Raw genomic sequence first — 6,000 nt, forward strand, 5'->3', positions numbered from 1 at the left:
ATCTGCAATCCAAAGAGCAGGCTTTGCAAAACAGTCTGTCCCCTCGCTCCCCTTTTCTCCCAGCTGGTGGGCTTAAAGCAGAAGGCTGCACCACAGCAGAGCAGAGTCCTCCTGAACTCCCTTGCTCCAAAGCCACCAGCCTGGGAGTGCCAGGGCCAGCTGGGAGCCCACCACTCCCCACCAGCGGGCTGTACAGGAGTCGGGGAGTTTAACAGCTCAGGAGTTGGGCTCCCATGTCCTTCTCTTGTTGCCAGCTGGTCAGGCGGGCTGCCAAGGGTATGCTGGCAGGAAACCAGGCAGGTTTCCATTGGGATTTCATCCACAGCAGCAACACTCCAGGGAATATTGCTATCCTGATGAGTCAGCAGTCTCTGGTGGGAGATGGGCTGCCTGCTGGAGGGGTTAATGCCCAGGGCTCGGGAAAGGTGCGAGTCCCCAGCCAGGCAGGTGCTGGCTAATCCATTCCCCACCCGGAGGCCTCCCTGTAATCTGTTACAGTCAGCGTTTGCCCTGAGGCCATGGATCTGATATCTCATCCGAGCATGGTGTCAGTATTAACTATTATAACTCTGGATATTCTTGTTAGCCATGCAAATGTACAGCCACTGGGGTGGCTAACTTTTTGTTCTCAGCCACATCCTGTGGCAAATTGTTTGCCTGCTGAACCCTGTGCAGAGACACTCCTGTTTGCCAGCCCCTGGGCACCATCTGTTCATCCCTGCATGCCATCGTTATCTACAGAGCAGACCATCCCTGGTGCCCTCCCTTGCACCACTCCGTATTTGATACCATGAAATTTTGGCCATATTGCAAAAGTCAGTGTTTTTCAGTGGGCTGGAGACAGGAATAGGGAAAGCAGAGTGGAGATGGTGGGTCCCTCCCCAGTCCACCCCAGAAAGGTGGCTGGGCTGTTTGCCATGCATCTGCTCATGACAGAGTCCGTCCCTGTCCACAGGAAATGCATACATGGAGAAGTCCCATCCCACATGAACAAGCACTGCACACCAAGCCCCTTGTGGGCAGTCCAGCACTGAGGTCAAATACACCCACCCTGTAGAACAGCAAAAGGTAAATGGTTTCTAAAATGTGCCAGAGTTGGGGTAAAAGGTGGCTTTCTGCTCCAGCTATGTGTGAGGCTCCTATTTATCACACGGGAAGCAGGTGTAGAGCTCAAATGGAGACCAAATGGCAGCAGGACAGATAAATGTTAACAGCACAAAAATCAGCAAGTGCTGCACTGAGCTCTGTAGTGTCATTAATAAAACAAACATACGAAAAAAATCTCTGTTTCAACACATAGCCAAAAATGTAGAGTGTCATGCTATCAGGGATCTTTTGCCCGCTGAATACTCGCCGCTCTGTTTGGGTTCATGCTAAAATACTCCAACATGCTTTCAATTTTTTTTTATTATTTTATTTTTTATAAATGCTCAAACTTTCCTGTCACAAATTATTCTTGGCATGGTTACAAGTAGGAAAAAAAAAAAAAAAAAAAAAAAAAAGAATAGAAAGAAAAATGGTTTATGAGATATTTTGGTTGTATGTTTTTTTTCTACCCTAACATGCGGTGAAAGTTCAGGAATTCTCACCTTTTTCCACCCAAAAACCCCTTCCACCCAAAAACCCCTTCCACCCAAAAGCTCAACCTCCAGTACCTTTGACATGATCTCACTTTCACAGTCTGTGCACTTGGAAAGCACATTACCACAAAGAAAGCTTGGTCCTATCTCCCTCTGTGGCCTCCTCTTTCATCCCTTCCCCCCCCTCCAAAACAAAACAAAACAAAACAAAAGCCTAGGACTATTGTAAGGACAGGCTGGCATTAGCAACCCCAGTCATGAAAAAGCATAACTCAAGGCTCTGCAAAATTATGACTTTGGCATAAAAATCTGAATTAAATCAGCAATAAACAAGTCTTACTCTCCTTTTGTTCCCGGGTGCTCTCAGGTTGTGGTTTTGAACCATGAAGACTTGAAATTTCTTGGGGGACAGGCTAAGAAAGCAAATTTTTATGCAAGCACACAATGCCACTAAGCTGAAAATTCAAGGAAAATAGTGAGCATCACCAAGAATCATAAAGAGCCTTGCTGCAAGATTTGGCACCTCTGACAGCCCAGCAGAAATATCCCCACCTCATGGGAGTTCAGGGGCAGTTTTAGGATAATTAACCACCAAGCACAAAGTCCAAGCAAAACTAATTACTTTCACAGAACAAAAAAGATTGTTTTACAGGCACTGTTGTTCTTTGCCCTGTCTCTTCTGGAAAATGGCAGCAGTTACATGAAATCAATTTTATTAACTGTCAGTGCTATGAAAGGATTTACAGAAAAGGACTGTTTGATGGTCTTTTATTAGACCTCATGTCCACTACCAGAGCTGACAAGCTGGACATACCAGACTGAATGAGGATAGTCTCTGAGCTAAAGACCTTTCACAGACTGGTAGAGATTCAGATCAGAAAGGTCTGGTGTGCCTGAGGCAGAGCACTTCTTCCCCTAGTGAGCTGAGCTCTTGACTTTTAGCAGTATCTATAGGAGTCACTTGAGTGCATAGGCCTGGTGATACCTCACTCAGAGAGCTGGTTTTCTTCCTGTAGAAATCATTGTGCTGGGTTGGCTTGGAGAAAGGCAAGACACAGACCTCAGTCCAAACACACCTGCCTTCCTAACACCTTGCAGTGCTGCTGCAGCATCAATACTCCCCAGCATCTTGCATCTTCTGCTCAGGTGTCTCTGCAGAGACCAGCACCCTGAGGACACCCAGCAAAGGGAGCCAAAAACACCTGAAAACACAGTCCAGTTGTTATTTCACTCTCATGCTTTCTGTTCCAGGAAAGACAGCCCCTGCAAGGTGTTATGCTTGCTGAAGGCACAACTCATCATCCTTCAATGGGGGACCCAATCAAGAGTCCATCACTTGCTCCATGGGTTATGAGAAAACCAAGACCTTCAACATAAGTCTTTTGCTTAGTGGTGGCTTTTGTTTGCTAGGCATCCCTGTCCCAGCTGAGTGACAGAGATGTCAGGAATTTGTCACCTGGGATGAAGGATGAGGTTCATTTCAGATCCAGATGTCCTAGAGCTGTGCATGGGCATGGAACAAGGAGCAGAGCAGTGCCTTGGACGCCCTGCAGCCTGGCCCTTTGGGGACAGATTGCCTCTATGGCCCCAGACATGGGGAGGTCTCGCCTTGCTGGAGATTGTTTGGGTAAGTTGTGATGGATCGTGCTCTGATGTCGAGAGTCGAGGTGCAGGAGGAGACTGAGAAACTTAACATTGGAAATGTTTTAAAGCAAAGGGAACATCAAAAGATCTCCAGGAAATGGCAAACACCCAGAGTTCAGCAATCTCTGAAACAGATCCCCTCCTCCCATCTCCATGTCTGGATAAGAGAGACTCCCAAGACAAAGGGCAATCAAGATCAGAGAAGATGGTAAGCTATAAATCAGCCACCTCTCTCTTTTCACTTCCCTCCCTCTGCCCTCCAGGCTCAGGAAACCCGTGGAGCTGCAGACACAAATTCAAACAGGCAAATGATTCCTCTGGTGTGCTCCATGAGGGACTCACCACAGCACAGCACCCAGGCCTTCCTCCAAATGTTCACAGGGATGCTGGATGGGAAGTACAAGACACTGTCTCTGGGGCTGCAGCTGATTTTATCTGACTTGCCATATTTAGCCACTTGCACAAAAGCCAAATCAGCCTCAAGACCCTCAGACTCATCCTCTAACTTTGGAAGTGTTTTTCTATAAATCTGAGAGGATTAATAGAAGGCCCTTCCTGGCTAGAAGGCCTCAGCTCCAGCAGGGCTCAGCACTGTATGCACAGGCACAAGGCAGAAGGAGCAGTATTGGTCATGCTGGTTAGCATGACCAATGGGCACACATCAGAACTGGGCCCCTGGCACGTGTCTCAGAGGGGCATTTACCCAACAGCTCATCAGAAACTGATCTCTGGTGCAAGGCAGCCACCTCTCCTGATGAGCAGGCAGGCAGGGGTGAACCAGCCCTGCAATCCCATGGTTTTAACACCCAGATTCGTTTCTCAGGTCTTCAGAGTCACAGAAGGTGTTTATGATGTTGGCTGAGCCTCTTAGTGTTGTTGACACCAGGCTGGGCCCCTTCCCCTCCATACCCCGAGTCTCCTCCACCTCTGAGCACACTGCTGCAATGCGAGGTACAGCAAATGGGTGGTCTGCCTGAGGAGAGATGGGAGAGAAAGGGAGGAAGAGGAAAAAAATTAAGTACAGGACAGGATTTACCCTTCAAGAGGGCCCACAGTAAAGCAGCTACTCAGGGAACACAGCATGTCTCCAGTGTAAGGGGATACGGACCTTGGTGGGTGCTGGCTCTGGTTCAGGGAAGATGTTTTATGAGCACGCATGCATTAGTGCAGTTGCCAGGTTACCAGGCAGACAAACTATGTTCAGCCTTTCTGGCCAAGATCTAATGCCCACAGGGCTGTGGGTCAGAAGCAGAGGTGCCGGCAGCCCCCATCTGTGCATCAAGCTCTAGTATGGCCTTAAGGCAGAACAGGAGTCCAAAGACAAAAAGTAAGAAAAAGAGAGATGCTGGGAGGGGCACTGAGTAGCACCCCCTGGTGAGTGCCATGCCTGGGGTACCCCTGATCTGAGCAGACTGACCATGCCCAGTTCCATCATCTATCCAGAATTCCCTGTGGCAAAGGCAAGCTATCACAGAAAGGGACAGGATGACTCTCATTTTTGATATTTGCCTCAGCTCTCAGATTTGCCAGGCACTCCTCCTTGCTTGCTTTCATCCATAGGAAAGCAGATTTGTCATGCTCCATCTCCCCACTTCCAGGTAGGTTGGCTCCTAACTTAGAGCCTCTTGACTTTCTGACTCTTAGAGGAACATGTCAGCTGCTTGGGTAGGATCTGGACTTCATTACCATCATACTTAATCGCATAGGCTTTATTTAGGGACCTGGCTCCCGAGTCCCACTGGGGAAATTTGGCTCCTAAGTCCCTGTAACTGCCTACTTCTTTGACCACCTGCAGTTAATCACAGGAGAAGAAATAACCAGACTGTTTGGGTATGTGAGTGGAAACCAGTTTGAAGAAATACCCGCAGATGATACCTAACAAACAGTCCCTGGAACTTGGCTGGAGCACAGTGTCAGGAGAACTGAACATGAACCCTTACTTTCCCAGCATCCCGTCCCAAAGCTGGGTTCTTCACTGATAAGGTAAATGACAAGAAAGATTGGCTAAAAGAGGTTGGGAGGCAGGTCTTTCTGCTAACTCTGCAATTGTTTCAGTGTGTCATATGGGGCTATCAGTGCCTCTGCACAGGTTTGTGGTGGGTAGGAGGGATTCACATTTCTTCCTTTGCTCAACCGTGCTACTGTTAACAGCCAAAGCTGCACTGCATGGGAAGAGCCAGGAGACACCGTGCAACTCCTCCACCACTAGAGACAGCTCCTTGGGAATGGTGTGAGTCTGGGATGGCCCCCACACAGAAGGAAGGTAGCACTGATGCTGGATTGAACCCTAGCAGCAGGCACCCATGTACACTCAGCTTGGGGAAGGTTGCAGCAGGTGCAAAGACTGTGTCTGCGTTAGCTCATTTGTTTTGGAGAGTCCAGGGGCTGTTCAGACCAAGCCGCTTAGCTCTGGAGCAGCCTTGCATGCCAAATCCTCAGACTATCACACTGCTCCTACAGCCTCCCACAAAAAAAAAAAAAAAAAAAAAAAAAAAAAAAAAAAAAAAAAACTGCTTGGGAGCTTGCAGGTAGCCAGGTGACCCATCTTTCCTGAGGGTCCCACACCAGGGTCCTCCCACTCCTGAAACTGGGAGGGTTTAGGACAGTGGGCATCCCCATCCAACCCTATTCTTGGTGATGGCCCATCAGTGGGAAATGAGTAACAGAAAGGGAGCCCTTGCTGCAGGAGTGGGGTGACTGCCAAGCCCCAGGGGTGGGGACCAGCTCTGGACCCTACTGGGAACATGCCCTGTTAAGGGGAACAAGTGCCCAAGAC

Source organism: Aythya ferina, assembly GCF_964211825.1.
Source record: "Aythya ferina genome assembly, chromosome: 21".
In the NCBI taxonomy this organism is placed as follows: domain Eukaryota; kingdom Metazoa; phylum Chordata; class Aves; order Anseriformes; family Anatidae; genus Aythya; species Aythya ferina.